At 40.0% G+C, this 22,629-nt stretch overlaps 1 pseudogene; it reads right to left on the bottom strand.

Annotated features, from left to right (window-relative positions):
• Window positions 1-3,784: 3,784 nt before the first annotated feature.
• Window positions 3,785-4,989, bottom strand: LOC142448920 (nucleosome assembly protein 1-like 1 pseudogene; annotated as a pseudogene).
• Window positions 4,990-22,629: the final 17,640 nt, after the last annotated feature.

Below are 22,629 nucleotides of genomic sequence, written 5' to 3'. Positions count from 1 at the left end.
GAACATGATACGACCAGTGGATTCCATGGGAATGGGCCCATTGGTGCACTGCATTTGCTGTGAAGTGAGTTCCTTGATCTGAAGCAATGCTATGTGGGATGCCATGCTGGTGGATGAGACATTCTGTAAGTCCACGAATAGTAGTTTTGGCAGAAGCATCACATGCAGGGAATGACCCAGAGCCCTCAGGAATGAAGGTCTGGGTCAAAGAGCAACTTATTGATTTACAAAAACAAATGTCATTGAAATGTGATTGGAATGTTTCTGATTGTTTTATTAAACTATACCCATACAACCAACATAGATATGAATTAAACTTGATTAGAGATAATTTGAATAATGTAAACAATAATGTAACATTGGACATTGGGTTATTTTAGAAGAAAGCTTTGAATCTGTTAAGGAAACTCTTAAGAATGATTCTCCTGATAATTTGATTTCAAAAATCACTGAGGATGTATCTGGTCTGGGCCCACCTGGTGGGTGGCAGAGGCAAGTGTAAAGAATAGGTCAATCTGTAAGACATAATTTTATCATTTTTCTAGTAGTTTAGGCCCTCCAAAAGAGATTAAGTAATGTGGCCAGGGCTAGGGCTAGGACATTAAGTAATGTGGCCAAAAACATTGCTTATATTAATTTAACTTTATTTAAGGTTAGGGTTAGAGTTAAGGTTAGGTTTAGGGTTAGGTTTAGGGTTAGAGCTAGGGCTAGGGATATGGTTAAAGTTAAGGCTAGGGGAGGATGGAGGGAGATGACCAACCAGTTGCTGCCATACAACATTGTTCTAAGGTCACTCCAAATCAATAGATGCTCCTATGGGAGTGATTAGCAAATCATCCTGGAAACACAAGTCAAGACATGAGAGGGAGATGGGTCTGTCTTGGAGAAGGCAATTACACTTTCATTGATGGGTAAACTGGGTAGAGCAACATGCCATCTTGGGAAAAGCATGTTTAACAGTACTTAATAGGAAAGAATGCACCTGGTATTATGTTCCTAAGTGGACACTTTTGACCTAGTTTCTATACAGTCCTTGGTGATCCAGACTGGATGCTGTAGTCATCTAGGATTTTAGGCTGTCCTTTCAAGGCTCACAACATCCTTCATAGGCCACCTCAGAAGGATCTGGTTTGGAAAGCCACTAATGAGCTGATAAGGTAAAGCCCACTAAACATTATCAGCTCCTTAGTGGCTTTCCAAATCAGAGGGATTTACCTTAAACTCATCTGAAGCAGGTTTAAGAAACTGCTTTAAAACATGCTCCCTTGGACTTAAGGCAAACTACCCTAGTGTGAGATGATGCAGATGACTGACTGCTATCCTAATATTCTGGAATTGGTGTTGGCTGGATTTTGATTTGAATCTCTTGCTTTGAGGGTACCCTGTGAATGGTGTCCCAGAACTATCATATATTTACTAGTTTTATGCTCTCTTTGCTTTTTTGTGACATATGTTAATCTGAGAAAGTATTTTTCTGCCTTTGTGAATGAGTGTTATTGAAAATGTATCCTATCCCCAGTGTTTGTGTAGTGACCAGTCACTTAAACTGTTAATCTGTTCATGTCAACATCTGAAAAGCTGAGCTATGCATGTACAATTTCTTTTTCTCAACAGTGTTTTAATTGCTAAGCCCATTAGCTAAATTAATGATATCAATAGAATTACCTTATCCCCCATGGGGATGATTTATAAAATTCTATACTATATAAAATGATAGTGATGCTTCTAAAATGAAACATATATGTTTATATATACCATAACTATATAAATAGATTTTAAGTTCACACTTAATAACAGCTCAATCTAAAAACAATTAATTCTTATGACATGGCCCTACTCTATACTCGCCCTCATGAAGAGATCACTGAAGATATGGGTGCTATAGCAAGTGTGGTAAATAAACAAATGGTGCTTAATGATAAAAAAGTATTGTGTCTGGAATCTTAAGGGCTTGTCTTCAAACAAGCAGCCATCTGAAATTGATTGTGATTACGATTGCACAACTTTTCTTAAAATGATCACACTATTAAACTATATGAATGTGAATTATATGCCAATACAATTTTAAAAATTAGAAAAATATATTTTAACTACATAACTAAGCAAAATAAGAAATTCACAACTACAGAGGGAGATTTTATCATTTGTTTTTTGATAATTAGTAGAACAAATTCAGTAAAGACCAATCACTATGAGCCAACTTTTCAAAACTTATGTTTACATAACATTCTTTTGAACCACAAAAGTATATATATTTTTCAAGTGCACATGGCATATTCACCAAGATACAAGTCTCAATAAATTTTAAAAATTATAACATATTATGCACATTCTGTGACCACAATAAACAAATTAGAATCCAGTATAAAAATATATATCTGTTCATAGTGATATGTTTGGAAAATTATGAAAATAAAAACAAGAGAAAAAAATAAAATACAGCTTAAGCAGTCCACAGAGGGAATTGTCTAGCTGTAAGTGATTATTTAGAAAGAATATTTTTTTAAAAGCTTATACTTTAAGGAGCTAGTAAAAGAAAGTAAATTCAACTGAACAAAATAGAAAAAAATAAATAAGAAGGAAAAGAGAAGAAATAAAGGAATCAAAAACAAATTTTTAAATGCTAGTTCTTTTTTAAAAGACATTAAATTGATAAAAACTCTCACAGAAATTAAAAGAAAAAAGACTAACTTCATGACACTAACGTTATCAATTTAGATTAACTACACAAATTTCTTAAAAGACATGAATCAACAAAAAATGTTTCAAGAAAAGAGAATATAAACATAGCCTTATTGTTTAAAGTCGATTATATTCAAAAATTAAAGCCCTGCTACAAAGAAGATTCCAAGGTAAATGACTTCATAGGTAAATTATATTAAATATTTGTAGAAGTAATAATCTTTCATAATCTCTGCCAGAAAATAATCATTTGTGTTTTTTTAATTATATGACATTTTTATTTTAGACTGCAAAAACAAAAGCAAGCAAACAAATAAACAACAACAACAAAAAACACTTGAAATAGGCTTGTCAAATGATGGAAATGTCATCCTTTCCAGGGAAGCAGAAGGTTGACCCTACCACAAAGAAAAGATGCTTAGTTAATGGAGATTAAATTTAAATGTATAGTTAAATAAGTATGGGATTAACTACTAGGTTTTATTTCATTCATTCCTTGGGCAAACAATACCCATTCTATGAATTAGCATCTTTATAGTTAATTGTCACTAAAGTCCAAAAATCTAAACAATCTGATAGTTATTAAATGAGGTCTTACTGGAAATTCTTAACCATATAACTTGACATATACTTTAAAAAACTACTAAGTTATCTCTTTTAGTATAAGTCACTGCATTTCCTTAACAAAGTAATGAAAGGCACAGCTACTGCAAGCAGACTTAAACTCATTCACCTGCTGGCTGCAAAAATACTTTGGTTCTTCAGGAAAATAAATTTGCAAAGGAAGAAATCTGTTTCATTTGCCAGTTCTGTTAAATTCCATTAACTGCAATCTGTTAGTTACATAATAAAAATAGTCAACAAGAACCAAACTATGTAGCAATGAACATGCTTGAGAGAATCTATACACGCAATATATCTTACAGAAAAATTATAGTTAAAATGATAGGTAGAGCAAATGTGTCTTTAAAATCAGTTCCTTTCCTTTAAAAAAAAATTACGGAGGCTACAAAGAAAATACAAAACATCGGGCTGTGAGTAAATAATAGTTGTGCTTAGGCTATTACAGTGCAGGTTACCCTCAAGGCCACATACTTCTACTTCACTCTTGCTTGCACTCTGCAGGGCTTTGATCCTTCTTCACATCATAATCTGGATCATTTTCCTCATCTCCCTCTTCTTCCCCTTTCTCATCTGCTTCTTCACCTTCCTCACCATCATCTTCAATAGCTTCTCCAGTAAAGTATAACACTGATCTTGGGATTAGACGCTCACGTAAAAAGTGACCAGTTTCAAAGTCTGCAGCAAGGATAGCTTCGGCATCGTCATCCAAATCCCCACTCTCAGGAACTTCAGGTGGGGCAAAGAAATTAAAGAAAGAGTCATTGGAAACCGGTTTAGTCACGGTAGGAACTGTTCCACGCCCCTTGTGTTTTTGCTTCTTCTTAATGATTTTTAATGTGACATTTTCCCCTTTTTTCCAATCTATCTGGCACCCCGTACAACCCATGATTTCTGGTCCATCAAAAGAAAAGGGATCAGAACCATCTGGTTCCGATCGCATCCGGTATGTCTTTGTCAACACCTCATTTGTGAAATACTCATTGGATTCAAAGTGAAACTCTAAGACAAAACTCATAGGCTGGCCAGCATCTGAGAACTTCACTTTAATATCTTTCAAGTGCTTCAGAATAGGTGCATCGTGTTCCTGAACCATATCACTGAGTAAATCAACATTCTTAAAAACCGTCGACCAAAATTCAGGAATTCCTTTGGGGTCTTCTTTTTCTTCATCCTTCTCATCCTCAACCTTGGCCTTTTCTTCCAGCTCCTCTGCAATTTCCTCCTCTTCATCAGGTTTCCACTCACATTCTTCTTCCGTAGGTTCATAAATCGCGTTGATGATCTCAAAATGCTTATCAAATAGAGGCTGATAGAGAACAGCATATTTTCGTTCAAGATCACGAACCTCCTCATAGAATTTGGCTTCTATCTGGGCACATTTAACTTGAAGATTTTTAAGAGCATTCACTCGTCTCTTAACTACCTTGGGCAAGCTTCCAATGTATTCTGTTGGTGTTTGGACCAGACCATGAAGTCTTTCTTGAAGGGCTGCAGGGAGCTGAGGATTTTGCATCATCTGAACAGTCAGCTGATGTGCTTTGATTTTTGTTTCTTCACCAATTCCTTCTTCTTCTACTTCTTCAACATCATCCAAATCTTGATCAAGTTCAGACTGTTCTTTGTTGTCAATGTCTGCCATGTTGTAAGAATTCCAAATTATCGGCGGCCAGCACGCGGAACCCGGTGCTCTTGGAGCTGCACGGGCAGTGAGTGACTCAGGGCAGCGGGAGGAGCAGGAGGCGGCGCCGAGGGCAGATGACGCTAAAAAATCTCGTTTGTGTTTTTCATAATTCTCTAGAAAACTAAAACCACTGCTTTATACAAGGGAACTTTCAAAGTTCATGGAAAAATGGAATTGAAAGATACAAGAATTTTTCCACAGACTCTTTGAAACCTCGTTGAATACATCATTGCATTTAGTGAGGTATGTGTGTAGAGGTGTGTGTATTACATACACACCTACACCTCATCCTCACTCACTCTGTTGTCATCTAATATTATTGATACAATATATATATAACTATATAATAAAATGTAATATATCTACTCAATCATGTAGACCAGTGGTTCTCAACCTTCCTAAGGCCACGACCCTTTCATACAGTTCCTCGGGTTGTTGTGACCCCAAACCATAAAATTATTTTTGTTGCTACTTCATAACTGTAATTTTGCTACTGTTATGAATCATAATATAATTATCTCATATGCAGGATGTATTTTCATTGTTAAAAATTGAACATAATTAAAGCATAGTAATTCATCACCAAATAATATGTAATTATACCTTGTGAAGTAATTATTTCTAATGACAAATAAATGAAATTTTGTCTTATAGCATGGTGTAGCATGGGTAACAGTCTTCACGCTGGGTACTCATAGGTGGGCGTATCTGCATGTGGGAAGACCGGCCTGGAGATGGATAAAGGAGCAGTGTCTTGGTTCCTAAGACCATGGGAAATATGTGTTTTCCGATGGTCTTAGGTAACCCCTGTAAAAGGGTCATTGGATGCCCCCAAAGGGGTCACGGCCCACAGGTTGAGAAACGCTGATGTCAACCAATATAATGATGAACTGGTTTGTTTGTTTTTGCAAAAGTCCAAAGAGAATTTAGTGAGAGGAAGAATAGTCTTATTACCAAACCTTGCCACACCAACTGGATACACACGGGGGGAAATTACTTTGGCCCATACTTTATCCCACACACAACACTGGAACATAGACCTAAACCGTGGCCGTTGCTGTTAGGTGCCTTTGAGCTAGTTCCTACTCACAGCAAAACTGGGTTCAACAGACAGAACACTGCCCTCTCCTGAGCCATCCTCCCAAAGGTTATTTGGAGCCTGCTGTTGCAGCCACTGTGTCAATCAATCTATTTCAAGGAGGCTCTCATTAGCTCTAGATATAAAAGCTAAAATTACAAATCTTCTAGAAGAAAGCACTGGAGGATGTTTTCCTGATCCTGTCCTTAATGGAAAGCTAAGTGTGTACTCCAAGAAGAAATTTTAATTAAATTAGATTTCATCAAAATGTTAAAGTTTCTTTTCCTTGATGGTAGTCATTAAGAAAGGGGAAAGATAAGACACAGACTAGACAATTATTCACAGTTCATATTTCTACATCCCAAATTGAAGAGTAATAATAATTAACCCATTTTCAATTCCAACTTCATCCAGATATATGATTGAGAAACGTGTTGGCCTGCAATCTGCATAGTGGGTGATTGGGCTCTCTCCTCCCATAAACAGTTACAGACTCAGAAACCCACAAGGGATCCCTATGAGATGAAGATTCCTTCAAAAATCTCTGCCATAAGCATATGCTATTTTGATGAAACAAAAATAAACATACAAAAGCTAGAATTAAAAAATCAGAAGGAAGGTTTAGATCAGGAGACAGAAAGCTGTTTCCATAAGATATTCAATAGTGAGACATGATGCCCCTCAGGGACTAAGGGCGATACAGGGGACAGCACCGGAGACACAGTGTGGAAATTGCACCTGACCTGATCCCACCACACCGAGGCAAAGCACTGGGGGAGTGCAGTGAAACAGCAAGGGAATGGAGTGGCAAGGTTCCCAGGGAATGCTGAAAGTGGACTTTGGGGCCAGGGCGTGGTGCCCCAACAGACTGGACTGGAAAACGCTCCTAAGGGCCAGCAAACGATCCTTGAACTAACTACAAGCCTTTCTTTTGTGAAGTGTTTTGTTTGTTCTTTGTCAAAAAAGATATTCAATAGTTTCTGCCTTGAATTGGTCAAAACACTCAGCTCTAATATTGCCAGGCCAAAACAGCCAAATGATATTGAAAATGTGTCTACTGGGTTCCAAGAGGATCTTATTTACAAAAGCAGGCAATGGGCTGAGTTTAATCCAGCAGTGGTAGTTTGCTGTTTCTGGATTCGGCTATTCTTGATATCCTTTTGGACCTGAAATTCTCTTCTATCCAGTTTTTTTTTTATTTTGTTGCCACAGACACTGAATGTGTCATAGAGTTGGTTCACTCTATGCTCAAAGTAATCATGGGGTCTGTGAAACTAAAATTTATTATTAGTAAGGGAGTATAGTGATAAAAGGCAATTACAACAAGTCAAACAAATACACACAAAAAAGTGTGTCTTTACAAGGTGACTGTGTGTACTTTCTCTGATCAGATCCTGCAACCGCTGCCATTTAGTAGGTTTCCCTGATAGACAGAAACCCCATAGGGCTCCTAGTCAGTCAAAGCAGATCACTAAGTCTTTCTCCTGCAGAGCCGCTGGGTGGGTTCAAACCATCCACTTGTCCATTAGCAGCAGAAAACTTGACCATTCCATCACCAAGACTGTGTACATTGGGCATTTCAGTACCCAGAACACTGATGGTCGAACATCACGTGAGCTGTGGCAGGACATAAGAGTCTGATGCATAAAGAAAGCAAATGCTCATGAAAAATGAAAGAAAACAACAAAGTGAATATCAGAAGAGACTGTGAAACTTGCTCTTGAAGTAGAGTCATTAAACCGAATGGAAGAAATGATGAAGTCAAAGAGCTGAACAGAAAATGTCAAAAGGCAAAATGAAATGTGCAAAGACCTGCAACTAGAAAACCGAAAGAGATGAACCTGCACAGCACACCTCAAGCTGAAAGAGTTAAAGGAAAATGAAAACCTTGTGTTTCAATATAGAAATATTCTTTGGGCAAAATGTTGAATGATGCAGGATGTATTTTTTTTAATGGAAAGGATATGCAGAGTTATGTTATCAAAAGAATAGGTTGACATTCAATCATCTCCAGAGGTAGCATAAGACCAAGAACTTGTGCCCAATCTGACCCCACCACACCGGGGAAAACACTAAGGGCGTGCAACAGAACAGCAAGGGAAGCAGAGTGAGGAAGTCCCCAGGGAATACCAAAAACAGACTTTGGGCCAGGGCATGGCACCCCATCAGATTTGACCAGAAAACACTCCTAAAGGTCAACAAACAAACCTTGAACTATTTACAGGCTTTTCTCTTCTTATTTTGGTCATTGTCTTTGTTGTTTTGTTTTGTTGCTTTGTTTTTATCTGTCTTGTTTTTGTGCATATTATTAACTCTGCAGGTCTATCTAGATAAGATAGGCTAGATAAACTATCCGGAGGAGAAAACAACGGGACCAAAGGTTTCGGGGCGACATGGGAGAGGGGGAGGTGGGGAAAAGGAAGTGGGTATTAACAAATCCAGGGACAAGGGAAAAACAAGTGATCCAAAATTGGTAGTGAGGAGGGCGTAAGGGGCCTACTAAGGATTGATGAAGGGTAATGTAACCAAGAGGAATTACTAAAACCCAAATGAAGGCTGAGCACAATAGTGGGATGGGGAAAGTAAAAGGAAATATAGGAAAGAACTAGGAGGTAAAGGGCATATATAGAGGTCTAAATACAGGTGTGTACGTATGTAAACATATTTATAGATGACAATGGGGAAATAGGTCTATGTGCATATAGTTATAGGTTTAGTATTAGTATAGCAGATGGACATTGGGTTTCCACTCAAGTACTCCCTCAATGTAAGAACATTTTGTTCTGTTAAATAGGCAGTCCATGATGCTCACCTTCCTGAAATGATCACTGAAGACAAATGTGTGCATAAACAAACATGGTGAAGAAAGCTGATGGTGCTTGGCTATCAAAAGATATAGCATCTGCCCACCTGACCATGAGGATGATGTTCCTGATTAGAGTAGCCAGTCCACAGAGAGGACAACATGGCTGGCCCCACTATAAGACATGATGCCCCTCACTGACCCATGGCACTACAGGGGACAGCACCGGAGACACAGTGTGGGAATTGCGCCTGACCTGATCCCACCACACCGAGGCAAAGCACTGGGGGAGTGCAGCGGAACAGCAAGAGAATGGAGCCGCAAGGTCCCCAGGGAATTCTGAAAGTGGACTTTGGGGCCAGGGCATGGTGCCCCAACAGACTGGACTGGAAAACACTCCTAAAGGCCAACAAATGATCCTTGAACTAACTACAAGAAAAAAAAAGATATAGCATCTGAATTCTTAAAGGCTTGAAGGTAAACAAGCAGCCATCTAGCTCAGAAGCAACAAAGTCCACATGGAAAAAGCATACCAGCCTGTGTGATCATGAGGTGTTGAAGGGATCAGGTTTCAGGCATCAAAGAATGAAAAACCAAATTATTGTAAATGAGGGGGAGTGCAGATTGGGCACCCAAAGCCCATCTGTAGGTAGCTGGACATCCCCTTACAGAAGGGTCATGGGGAGATGAGCCAGTCAAGGTGCAACGTAGCAATGATGAAACATACAACTTTCCTCTAGTTTTCTTAAATGCTTCCTCCCCTACCCCACTCCCACTATCATGATCCCAATTCTACCTTACAAATCCAGCTAGACCTAGAGGATATACACTGGTACAGATAAGAACTGGAAACACAGGGAATCCAGGACACATGATCCCTTCAGGGCCAGTGGTGAGAGTGGCAATACTGGGAGGGTAGAAGGAAGATGGGGTAGGAAGGGGGAACTGATTATAAGAATCTACATATAACCCTCTCCCTGGGGGATGGACAACAGAAAAATGGGTGAAGGGAGATTTCAGACAGTGAAAGACATGACAAAATAATAATATAAATTATCAAGGGTATATGAGGGAGGGGGTGGTGGGACGGAGGGAAAAATAAGTAGCTATACCAAGGGCTCAGTAGAAAGAAAATGATGTGAGAATGATGATGGCAACAAATGTACAAGTGTGCTTGACACAATAGATTTATGTATGGACTGTGATGAGAGTTTTAGGAGCCCCCAATAATATGATTTAATTAAATAAAGATGAAAAGATTACACAGAGTTATGGTATCAAAAAATAGGTTGACATTCAACCATTTCCAGAAGTAGCATAGGACCAAGAACCAATAGTACTGAAGGAAGAAGGCCAACGTGCACTAAAGGCACTAGAGAAAAACAAGGCTCTGGGAATTAACAAAATACTGGAAGCACTCACCAAGAAATTTGGAAGACAGCTGCCTGGTCAACCCACTGGAAGAGATCCAGATTTATGCCCATTCCAAAAAAGGTGATGCGATGCAACAGAATGGAAATTATAAAATTATCACTGATAACACATGCAGGTAAAGTTTTAATAAAATATTTCAAAAATGGTTACAACAGGACATCAACAGTGAACTGCCAGAAATCCCAGCTGGATTCAGAAGCACATATGAAACAAACGGAATGCTTGCTGACATGAGATAGATGGTGGGTGAAACTATACAATGGCAGAGAGATGCTAATTTGTGTTTTACTGACTCGGCAAAAGCACCAGAAAATAGAGTCCCTAACAATGTGCTTGTTCTCAAATAATCCTCAGCAAGTACAGAAGAATTCACCACATTCTGGGTGATTTGCTCAAGCAGAGAGCTTTTCTGCAGTTGATTGTTGGTCTGTTTCTGAGACCATCGTTGCTAATATTTCTTTATATGTTGTAATATGATACTACCTAGTTTGGGTGTATTGAGCCACAGGAACCACCAAAACACATACATAACACAAAGCAAAACTAGCCTGCTGGAGCTTTTATGTAACCTGGACTAAACAAGCAACAACAGCAGCAGGGAATGGTCAGATAAAGGGTAGAGAAGGCTTTAAAAGTGAAAACATGGCATGATTAAGAAAGCATTGGTATTATACAGCAATACATGGAAGTGACCACTTTGGGGCAATAACGGAGATGCAAGAAGAACACTGTGGTCATTCTGGGAGATCTGCTGTGAAGCTCCAGATAACCAGCACGTGAAGATGATCCAGCCTTTTATTGCTTTCCCACCACAGAAGAGGAAGCAGCAAGAACGAGGGAGGGAGGCAGAACCCTTGGCAAATAGCAGTTAGTAAAACGATAAGAAGTGAAGCCATACAGAATTTCAGTGGTGTGGAGTGGATCAACACTGGGAACAAGGTAGCGTGTGTATTGGAGCTTGTGCCAGGACGCTGGGCTCATCGTCACATGAGTGGAATGTGGGGGTACAGTTGTGGATATTACAGATCTGAGCTTGGAAACTATTAGATCCAGTAGCTGGGAGCTAGAAATAATAAACTCCAAGGAAATGAAGTAATCAATGACACCACTCATAAATTGAGTAAATACACAAATGATGGGCTCAAAAACAAGCCTCGGGAGAAAGGAAAATATAATTCTGAACGTGGAAGAGGAAAGGTTGATGAGAAACAAAAGATCCCATGGAGTACTCATTCTCCTAGAGAATGAATGACCGGGTATCCTAAAGAGAGCCTTCACTAAGAATAATGCCAGCAATTTTACTGACTAAGATAAACTTGAGAGATTTTATCCACCCCATTGCCACTAAGTTCAATCCAATGCCCAACAGCCTTATAGGACAGAGAAAAGCTGCGCCACGGGACTGTACTCTTTATGGAAGCAGAGTGCCATAGATTCAAACTACCGACCTTTCATTTAGCCCCAAATACTTTACTTACTGTGCCATCAAGTGTCATTAGCAATATAACCAAAAGCAAAACTCACTTCCATTGAGTTGATGCTATATTAGACTAAAAATTGTCATCTCTGAAAACCATCTTGATGTGCCTACAATTTAGGATAATATTTTGAAATACTGTAAAGCTTGGATGTCCCTTTCTCTTAAAAGTAGCCACTTTCTAAATCATGTATAAGTAGTACTTTCAGTGGGCACTGAGTACAATAAACACTCAGCGCTCTGGTTCAGAATTCTAGTCAAGCAAAATGTTACAGTAGCTGATGAAACTCGATGCTTACCTAATCATTTGTCTGGGTTTCAGCATGGGTCCCCACTTCCCATGCCTTTCACCCCACTTGTCCTCAAAGCTTGTGTCCTGCCCTGAACCTAACTTGCTTTTGTCAGCTCTCATAACCCCCCTGGGTATCCAAGCTCACTGCCTATTTCCTATCTTCACCAGCCATTGTAGAATAATGTCACTAATGTGGAGTCTTCTAGAATCATAGCACAGCTCCAGCTCATGCTATATTGCTACACGCTGTCTGGAATTTTCAGCTGTCATACACCACCTCCTAGACTGGACATCCATGTTTTCATTCTTACTAGAGGTAGACCTCAGTGTGCCATGCCCCTGGAGCATCATGTACTGCACAGTCATGCTTGGTGGAATGGCCTCTTAGTGTTACTATCTAATCTCTACCCTAGACCTTGGAAAATGAAGCAAGACCCTTATCTCACCCCATGTACAAGAATAAACTCAAGGTGGATCACAGACCTTGACGTTAAATTCCAAACTACTAGGGCCATCAGTGAGGGAATTGGTACCAACTTGAGAACTTTGACACAGGGAATACATAAGCTATCAGAAATAGGGAAGGATGCAAACACAAATGAGGCACAAATTTACAAATGGGATATACTGAAGATAAAACACCTCTATACAGTGAAAGAATTCACCAAGAGAGTAATAAGAGAGTCCACAGACTGGGAAAACATCTTTAGCAATGACACATCAGACAAAGGCCTTATTTCTAAAATCTACAATACTCTGCTAGCTTCTAAAAAGAAAAAAGTAATTGCCCACTGAGGAGTTGGGCAAAGGACCTGAACAGAAGTTTCATAGGGGCAGAAATCCAAATGGCCAACATATGAGAAAATGTTCCCAATCTTTAGCCATGAGAGAAATGCACATTAAAACAACAATGAGGTATCACCTAGCACCCTCAAAGATAACCCAATTAAAAAAAATCAGAAAGCAACAAGTGTTGGAGGGGTTGTGGGGATGCAGGAACTCTTACCCATGGCTGGTGGACCTGTAAGTATGTACAGCCACTATGGAAATCTATCTGGCAATATCTAAAACAGATGGAAATCGAGTTAGAATATGACCCAGCAATCCCCCTACTGGACATATACCCAGAAGAGGCAAGAAACAAATCAAGGCCAAACATCTGTGCTCCAATGTTCATTGCGGCACAGTTCACAATTGCAAGGAGTTGGAAACAACCCAAATTTCCATCAACTGACAAGTGGATTAAAAAACTGTGGTGTAGACATACAATGGAGTACTACGCATCACTAAAAAGCAGTGATGAACGTATAAAGCACACCGCTGCATGGGAAGAAGTGGAGGAAATCATGCTAAGCAAAGTACGTCAAGCACAAAAGGACAAGTACAGCATGAGTCCGCTGAGGTAAGCTTTAAAAAACATGCAAAATGGGCATAGGGAAAAAGCTACTGTATACAAACATTCCTGGGGTGAGAACTAGGTGATATGGCAGCGACCAGACCAAATACAGGGATACATATGGTAGGCAACTAAAGAGGAGGTGGGGAAAGGGAAAATAATAATAATAATAATAAAGAAATGGGTAGCGAGGGCACAGGGCACTAACCCACCCAAGGGGAGGGGGTTGTCTATTTCTCCACAGGGAAAGAGGGACCAGACCTCAACCCAGTGTTCCAAGATGTGAATGCAACTTGCAAGCATGGAGTAGGGCACCAGTGGAGAGGTCTGGAGAGCCAGCCCCAATGCCAACTACTACGTAGACACGAGCCCCTCCCCCAAGAAGAATTTATTTCAAAGGATGGCATTGAATCTGCAGGTCCAGGAGAGGGACATATCTGATTGGAGCACATGGGAGCAGGTGAAGGGGGAGGAGGAGAAAGTAGAGCACATCCTGGCCCACCAGGCCTTGAGGACAATGTTCCTGATTAGAGCAGCCAGTCCACAGAGAGGACCACATGGCCGGCCCCACAATGAGGCATGATGTCCCTCACTGACCCATAACCATACAGGGGACAACACCGGAGCCACAGTGTGGGAATTGTGCCCAATCTGATCCTGCCACTCCAAGGCAAAACACTAAGGGGGTTCAACAGAACAGCAAGAGAACCGAGCTGCGAGGTTCCCAGGGAATGCTGAAGGTGAACTTTGGGGTCAGGACATGTTGCCCTAACAGACTGGGCTGGAAAACACTTCTAAAGGCCAACAAGCAATCCTTGAACTGACTACAAGCTTTTCTTTCTTGTTGTGTCTTGTTTTGGTTTTTTTTTAATCATTGATTTGTTGTTGTTTTGTTGTATATTGTTGCTTGGTTCTGCTCTGTCCTGTTTTTGTGCATGTTATTATCTCTGCAGGTCTGTCTAAATAAGATAGGCTGGATGAACAATCTGGAGAAGAAAACAACAGGACCGACAGTTACGGGGGAACTTGGGAGAGGGGGCTGTGGGGAGAAAGGTACTGGTGTTAACAAACCAGGGATAAGGGAATAACAAGTGATCCAAATCAGTGGTGAGGAGGGTATGGGAGGTCTGGTAGGGCGCAATCAGTGTTTGTAGCCAAGAGGAATTGCTGAAACCCAGGTTGGGAATGAGCATGATAGTGGGACAGGAGGAAAGTCAAAGGAAATAGAGGAAAGAGCTGGGAGGCAAAGGGCATTTATAGAGGTCTAGTAAAGGCATGTACATATGCAAATATATTTATATATGAGGATGGGTAAATAGATCTATGTGCATATATTTATAGTTTAGTATTAGGGTAGTAGAAGGACATCGGGCCTCCGTTCAAGTACTCCCTCAATGCCAGGATATTTTCTTCTATTAAATTGGCATTCTATGATTGCTCACCTTCCTAACACAACAGCTGAAGACAAAGCGGGTAAATAAGCAAATGTAGTGAAGAAAGCTGATGGTGCCTGGCTATCAAAAGATGTAGCATCTGGGGTCTTAAAGGCTTGAAGGTAAACAAGCTGCCATCTAGCTCAGAAGCAACAAAGCCCACATGGAAGAAGCAAACCCACCTGTGTGATCACGAGGTGTCCAAAGGATCAGGTATCAGGCATCATCAGAACAACAACAAAAAATTATCCCAGTGAATGAGGCGGGGAGTGCGGAGTAGAGACCCAAAGCCCATTTGTAGGCCACTGGGCATCCCCTTACAAAAGGGTCTCCGGGAGGAGAAGAGCCAGTCAGGGTCTAATGTAGCAATGATGAAACATACAACTTTCCTCTTTAGACCATAGACAAAAAGTAAGTAGCAACGATGAGAGAAGAAACAGTGGAGAACAGGCACACTAGAAAACCTTTCAACTGATTCATGCTTTTTTCAACAAACCTTTGAGAACCTACGGCTCTGGTCAGAGAAACGTGAAACAACAACCAAAAATCCTTGTCTTCTAAAATTTTAAATTCTAGTGGGAACTCAAGAGCAATTCTATTATAATTTTTTTAATTGATGAGATGGTTTAATAAACCTAAAGTAATCACTTAAACTACAGAGAAAACATCTTTATGATGATTTTATTTTGCCTAGAAAGTTTTAGCAGAAAGTACATAATTCATTCAGTTATTCAAATTATCACTATAGAATGACTACAGATGTCATTTAAAAAATGTGACCAAATGACATGCATCAAAGTCATCTGTATACCTAAGTTTATATTGTTCCAATAGCATAAGAATTTTCATGAGATGAGTTCTAAAACAAACCTGGACACATTTTTCTCAAACATACTCAGATCTCTTCACCAATTTTCAAGGGTAGGCTATTTAGCCTGTTGTGCATAGGGTTGCTATGAGCTGAAACTGACTCAGCCCCTCATCATAACAACATACCACACTGAATCCTACAGTAATGGAAATCTAATTGTGATAAACAGTGCCACTTTCTAGTTCTATTTCTTTTTCAATTTTCATATTTTTCTTCACTGGGGTATACTAAGAAATCAAGAAACATCTAAATTATACTCAATTATACGTTTTATGTTTTCTGTGTGTTGAAATTTTATTTCATAAGATTAGAAAGTATAATACATCATTCAATAAGGGGTTTCATGTCATTAGAACACTATGATTCAAAATTGTAAGTAACATAAACATTTTTGTTTCTCAAATTCTGTAGAAAATATGTATTATCACCCTAAAGTTTCTTTTTCTTCCCTCTGATTTCTTAATATTTGTGTGTTCGAGATAAACCAGCCTATTTTGCATACAGGTTATATAGTGCAATTCATGTAAGTACAACCCATATGTATTTTTTTTGCACAAAATTCTCTAATTGCCTTATGAGGGACTAATTTAATAAGTTTAGGGGTTGATGAGCCAATGTGAGTAAATTTCTATTTCTTTTTAAAGCAAAAGAGGATCAATAGCTACTAAGTCCGGGTTTAATCCCCAAATGCCACTGAATTGGCTTCAACCAGGTGGAACCATTTTTCTGTTTAAATTTTAAACTGTGGAATACTGGTAAACTTTTACGGTTCCGTATTAGCGTTTTGAGGTCAAACCCGTATTGGCGTTTTTTCATCCTCCCAGGTAGAAGCTCAAGTTCCCTCACGTCGTAATACCCTTGCAAGGACTAAAGAACTGAAGAATTAAGAGTTTCTTAGCCTAGTTCCCCATACCACACGTGCCTCCACTTGACCAGGCAGCTCCAAAATGCTGCTGATTACCCAACGGAAAATGACTACACCGAAGCCTGTCATCTGTATTTAAATCCCATTTAAAAAGCATGCAATAAAAGCATTTGTCACCCAGGGTGCCACAGTAACATAACTTACAAAAGCGGTTAACTTGGACTTACACTTTTTCCAACTCAATTCCCTTTTCGTGGGAAGCGCCCCCAAAGGGGTTGGCGTTCACGGATGTGCCCAATGGGCCTTTTTGTACTGTTTCTCAAGGCGTTTCTGGTCCCCAGTGGCTGCGGAGCTTCTTAGAAGGACGGAGACCTGGGCACTTGCCTAACATTCCAAAGGAATCCCCTGAAAAGCACTTCCTGGAGCTTTGATGACAGGCAAACTGGCTCAGCTGTAAACCACGGAGGGTGTGGGCTGTGGCCTGAACCTGGGCTTGTGGGGGCAGCCTCTGAAGCATCGGAGCAAGCGCCCTACTGACACCCTTTCCCGAAGGAAGGAGGCCCCAGGAAAGTGCGCCCGAACTGGGTCGCTGGCCTGGTGCACCTGGGTTCTGGAGGCGTCCTGAGGCCTCGAGAAGGTACTTTCTGGGCTCCCTCCCCGAGACCGTCCCGAGGTGTCCTCCTCCCACTCTCTGCTCCTGCGACCTGGGGCCTGGCGTGCGCGCCGGGGACCCAGAGACAGAGAGCCCCGTATGGATTTTTAATGCCTCCAGAAATTGTGTTCATTGTTCCACAATGTTATTTTCATTTTTATAAACTGGATTGAGATTTTTGGTCTTGGACATCAGTATGTAATAGAGTCCTGATGGTGTACTGGTTCCGAGTTTGTCTGTGATCAGAAAGGGCAGGAGTTCGAAATTACTAGCACCTACCCTGAAGAAAGACAGGGCTTTCTATTCCCGTAAAGATTCAGTTGCAGCCTCAAAAACCCTCGGGGCAGTTCTACCCTGGCCTACAGGATCGCTGTGAGTCCGAAACGACTCGTTGTTTTGTGTTTAATATACACATGCACACGTCCAAATTAGAAATGCTTATACACAAAAAGGAGACCCGTCAACTAAAGGAAATGCTGTGCCCTCTGTCTCAAATGCAGGGATCTAAGGAGTCTGGGGAGCTCTAGGGATGTGGTGTGTTACTCACTGGCTCGCCAATCACAAGATCAGCAATGATGAGGCTTTCTCTTTCCATAAAGAGCTGTAGTCCCTGAAGCCAACAGGGACAATTCTACCCTGTGCTATAGGGTCCCTGTGAATTGGAATAGAACTAAGGACAGTGAGTTTGTTTTTTTAGATTTTTTTTTCATTAGTGAACAAAAGTTTTATTCATATTAGAGAAGCACACTTCTTTTTCTTTATTTTTCTTTTTTTTTACATTTTATTAAGGGCTCATACAACTCTTATCACAATCCATACATATACATACATCAATTGTTTAAAGCACATCCGTACATTCTTTGCCCTAATCACTCTCAAAGCATTTGCTCTCCACTTAAGCCCTTTGCATCAGGTCCTCTTTTTTCCCCTCCTTCCCTGCTCCCCCTCTCCCTCATGAGCCCTTGATAATTTACAGATTGTTATTTTGTCATATCTTGCCCTATCCGGAGCCTCCCTTCCCCCCTTCTCTGACATCCATCTCCCAGGGAGGAGGTCACATGTGGATCCTTGTAATCAGTTCCCCCTTTCCAACCCATTCACCCTCCACTCTCCCAGCATCGCCCCTCACACCCCTGGTCCTGAAGGTATTGTCCACCCTGGATTTCCTGTGCCTCCAGCTCCCATACGCACCAGTATACAACCTCTGCCCTATCCAGTCCTGCAAGGTAGAATTCAGATCATGGTAGTTGTGGGGAGGAAGCATCCAGGATCTGGGGGAAAGCTGTGCTCTTCATCGGTACTACATCACACCCTAACTGACCTATCTCCTCTCCTAAATCCCTCTATGAGGGGATCTCCAGTGGCGGACACATGGGCCTTGCGTCTCCACTCTGCACTTCCTCCTTCATTCACTATGGTATATATATATATATACCCCTGTCTGCATCTTCAGCATCAATTAACACTCAAATCTATGTCCATTTTCAGATTGGTAAATCCAGATGCTTTCATATATTTCTAAAGATTCCAACACCACATAATACTGCAGGGACCCCTTTTGTGTACTGGATTATGCATGGGATTGGTCATTTCAAGGTCAGTAGTTTGAACCCACAAGCCATTCCAAATGAAAAAAAGCTATATTTGTAATTAAATGGGATTTTTGGGGGGTTTTATATTTTAGTGTACTTTTCAATCACACATCATTTGGTGTATTACTTTTTAAAGGGAAAAAATCACAACTTTTCTATAGTGTTTAAAGCATATTTGAAAAAGGAAATATTATTATGCTAGTTCAAAAACAATGATTTTAAACCTCCAATAACAGTAGTTATAATAAACAGTGTTTTAGCCCCAGAATTATTTCTACAGAAGGATTTTTTAGTCAGTTTGTATGAAACTATGTGAATCAGTGTAAATATTATTATATATCTATGTAAAATATATTCTTAAGTGTACACACAAGAAGAGTCTAAGTAACCTTGCAGCTTCTCTTCTTGTCTTATATCCTGTATCCCAGCAGAAAGGGATTGATTGATTGATGTGTGTGTGTGTGTGTGTGTGTGTGTGTGTGTGTGTTTGTGTGTGTGTGTGTGTGTGTGTGTTCTTGTTCTTGTGAGTCACTTCTGGTCATTATGACCCTATGAAAAAGTAACAGAACGTTGCCTGATCTTACGTCATCTTCAAAATTGTTATATTTGGGCTCATCTCTACACCATACTGTCAGTCCATTTCCTGTGTGGTTTTCCTATATTTCTCTGATGACCTATTTTACAAAACATGATTACCTTTTACACAGATAGGTCTCTCCTGATAGCATGCCTGAAGCATGTGGTTGAAATCTCACCATCGTCACTTCGAGAGAGCATCCTAGGGGCATGTTTTCCCAGACAGATTTGTTGGTCTGCTGGCATCCACAGCACTTTCAATAGTCTTCGCCAGTGCCATGATTCAAAGGCATGAATTCTTCATTTTTGTGTGTATTTTCAACTTTCACATGAATATCATGTGATGTTGAAGATATCATCGCTTGGATTAGACACGCCTTAGTTTTCAAAGTGAAATTTTTGCTCTTCAATCCTTTAAAGAGGTCTTGTGCAGAAGATTGCCCAATGCAATGTGATTTGATTTCCTGACTATCGCTTTCATGAGCACTAATTGTGAATCCAAGAATTGTGAAAATTTGGCAACTTCAATCTTTTCTCTGTTTATCATGGTGTTGCCTCTTGGCCCACTTGTGAGAACTTTGGTTTCCTTTACATTGAATTATAATCCATACTGAGATCTACAGTTTTTGATCTTCATCTGCAAGTGCTTCAAGTCCTCCTCACTTTCAACAAGCAAAGCTGTGTCATCTGCATATCAAATGTTGAAAAGCCTTGTTCCAATCCCAATGCTGTATTCTACATGTAATCTAGTTTCTCTGTTTATTTGTTCAGCACACAGATTGAATAAATATTGCAAGAGGACAAAACCTTAATGCACATATTTTCTGATTTTAAAATATGTAGTGTTCCCTTGTTCAACCTGTACAACTGCCTCTTGGTCCATATATAGGCTCTGTATAAACACAATCAAGGATTCTATAATTCTTTCTTCTCAATAATATCCATCATTCCTTATTTACACAGTTAAAAGTATTTGCATAGTCAATAAGCACAAGTAAACATATTTCTGGTATTCTCTGCTTTCAGTCAGATCCCTTTGACTTCAACAATGATGCCCCTCGTTTCCAATCCTCTTATGAATCCAGTTTGAATTTCTGCCAGTTCCCTGTCAATGTACAGTTGTTGAATGATCCTCAGGAGTATTTCACATGATTTTGCTATTAATGGTATTGCTTTATAATCTCTTAGGTCACATTTCTTGAGAGTCGGCACAACTGTGTCTCTTCCGATTGATTCACTAGGTAGATTGCCTTCAAACTTCTTGGCAGAGGAGAGAGAGTGCTTCCAGTGCTTCATCAGCTTTCAGTGCTACCGGGCTTCTTCCTCCAGTTTCCTTGGTTCTTGGTCATTTGCTGCCTTTTAAATGGTCGGTTTTGGGGACAGTGATTCTGGGTATTCTTAAATGGTCTTTTGATGCTTCTGGCATCATTCAATATTTCAACTTTAGATTTAATTTTTTCTTCAGTTCTTTCATGCTGTGTGTTTTCTTCCTTTGGGACTTTCAAACTCCAGGCCTTTCATATTTCATATTTCAAACTGCAGGCCTTTCATATTTCTGGTTGCCCTTTGAAACTTTCTGTTCAGCAACTTCACGTCATGATTTCTTCGATTTGCTTTAGCTATTAGATGATCAAGAGCAAGTTTCAGAATGGCTTCTGACATCCACTTTGACCTTTTCCTTATTTCCTGTCTTTGTAAAGGCCTTTTTCTTTCTTCATGTTTGGCATCATTTATGTTATCCCTCAGCTTGTCATTTTGGCAGCCATTATTGTTCAGTGAGTCCAATCTGGTTTTGAGCTGTTCTCAAAATTCTGGTAAAATATAGTCAAGATTATATGTTGCCTCTTGTGTACTTGTTTTAACTTTTTTCAAATTTAACCTAATCTCATAGAGGAGAAATTGGTGATCTGTCTAGTCTCTGGCCTTGTTTTGGCTACCTATATCAAGCTTCTCCACTGTCTCTTCCTTCAAATGTAGTCAGTTTGATTTCTGTGCCTTCCCTTAGGCAAAGTCCATATGTACAGTTGCTATTTATTTTGTTGAAAATGAAGAAAAGAAGATGAACATATTTGATCAGAGCACACGGGAGCAGATGAAGGGGCAGGAGGAGAGAGTGGAGCACAGCCTGGCCCACCAGGCTGTGATGATGATGTTCCTGAGTAGAGCAGCCAGTCCACAGAGAGAACAACATGGCTGGCCCCACTATGAGAAATGATGCCCCTCAGTGGCTAAGGGCGATACAGGGGACTGCACCGGAGACACAGTGTGGGAATTGCACCTGACCTGATCCCACCACACCGAGGCAAAGCACTGGGGGAGTGCAGCGGAAGAGCAAGGGAATGGAGTGGCAAGGTCCCCAGGGAATGCTGAAAGTGGACTTTGGGGCCAGGGTGTGGTGCCCCAACAGACTGGACTGGAAAACGCTCCTAAGGGCCAGCAAACAATCCCTGAACTAACTATAAGCTTTTCTCTTGTGAAAAAAAAATGAAGAAAACATTTGCAATGAGGAAGTTGCTGATCTTATAAATGCTATCAAGTTATATTCACCTTCATTTCTATCATCAAGATTAATTTTCCAACTACTATTTATTCTTAGTCTGGAAATTGCTGAGAACTGTTCAATTTGAGTGACTCTAGAGGGATTTAAAATATCGGTGACATAAACTCCAGAATCACAGCAACAAGACAGCCTCCACAGTATCACAAATTGTTGGACACATAATAAAGGGGTGTGGTGTGTGTGTGTTTGTGTGAACATATATTTAAATTTTCATTGGCCAATGCCAGGGGATGCTTGAACCATTTTCCTTCTTCCAGGAACTAGCCACTAGGATAGTTGAATAAAATTTCAGTCACAAGTAAGGATGAAAATCCAATTACCTGGATTTCAATTGTGCCTAAATCTGAGGCTAGTTCTAATAATAACTGTAAATTATTCCCTAGTTATGTAACTGTTGCAAAGAAGATGCTTAGAAATAAAAGATCAGGATGCAAGTGGTCAAAATTTTCATATAGGAAGTCTTTGAGTATAAACTTCTATAAAACAAAAACTCTTTTCATTCTTCTTAACTGAATCATATAATCTTACAAGCATCATCCTCCACCTTCTTTTACCCAAACCTAATCGGGAAAAGAGAAAATATGCCCAGTTCTCACAGTGCTGCATATTCCTT

Source organism: Tenrec ecaudatus, chromosome 5, assembly GCF_050624435.1.
Source record: "Tenrec ecaudatus isolate mTenEca1 chromosome 5, mTenEca1.hap1, whole genome shotgun sequence".
Classification (NCBI taxonomy): Eukaryota; Metazoa; Chordata; class Mammalia; order Afrosoricida; family Tenrecidae; genus Tenrec; species Tenrec ecaudatus.
The sequence above is the reverse complement of the archived record's forward strand: the minus strand, read 5'-3'. Positions and strand labels throughout refer to the sequence as shown.